The sequence below is a fragment of the Propithecus coquereli genome, unplaced genomic scaffold (genome assembly GCF_000956105.1).
Source record: "Propithecus coquereli isolate 6110/MARCELLA unplaced genomic scaffold, Pcoq_1.0 Scaffold74, whole genome shotgun sequence".
NCBI classification, from domain to species: domain Eukaryota; kingdom Metazoa; phylum Chordata; class Mammalia; order Primates; family Indriidae; genus Propithecus; species Propithecus coquereli.
The window spans coordinates 5,695,451-5,696,393 of NW_012153507.1; positions in this window are offsets into that span (position 1 = coordinate 5,695,451).

Consider the following 943-nt stretch of genomic DNA (forward strand, 5'->3'; position numbering starts at 1 on the left):
GTGTCATGTACATAAAACTTATTTTTTCAGTGGCTACAAGGTATTCTATATTCTGTCTTGAACATGATCTATTCTATCATTCCCCACTACAATGGATTTATAGAGTATTTCCATTAAAAACATTGCTATAGAGTCATCCTTATATAGAGGTTATCTTTAGGCCCTTATGCTTCTATTTCTGTAGAATTGATTCCTGTTGCTGAATCATAGGGTACACCCATTTAAAATCTTAAAAGACTCTGCCAATTGCTCTTTAAAAGAGCTTTATCTATAGATCTATATCCCAACAACAAGATGCAAGAAGGTCCACTCTCCACATCTTTGATTACACTGAATAACCTTGATCTTTTACATTTTTGCCATTATAATTGGTGAACTTTGGTGTCTGGTAGTTTTATTTTGCATTTCTTTATTGTCTATGTGAGCATTTTCTCTTATGTTTATTGGCTTTCTGGACTTTATATTTCTTTTTGTGAATTGTCATTCTTATCATTTGCCCAATTTTCCATTGTTTTCTTTTTTATATTGATTTGTAGGAACTTCCTGTCATGTACATTACAAATATTTTCTCTTAGTCTTTGTGTTTAATGTAGATCACAAAATTCTTAAGAATGAGGTTAGAATTGAGGTTAAAATGGCTAAGGTCATTTCTGCATCATCTATGTGACAACACTTAGCCTAAGCTTGCACATGGGAGGTTCCCAAAAGCAACTTTATGGAGATAAAATCAATTGAAATTATTTTTGGAAACTCCATTCTGTTCCACAGATCTTAGCTCAAACGTCCACCTCTTTGGAGAAGTCTTTGCTGATTGCCAAATCCAAAGTAGCCCCTCCCACCCTAGCCCTCTATCACTGTGATCTTCACAGCAGTTTTCACCCTCCGAAACTATCCTATGTATCTGTTGACTTGTCTGGTTGGCTTATTGCCTTGTTGACTTGTT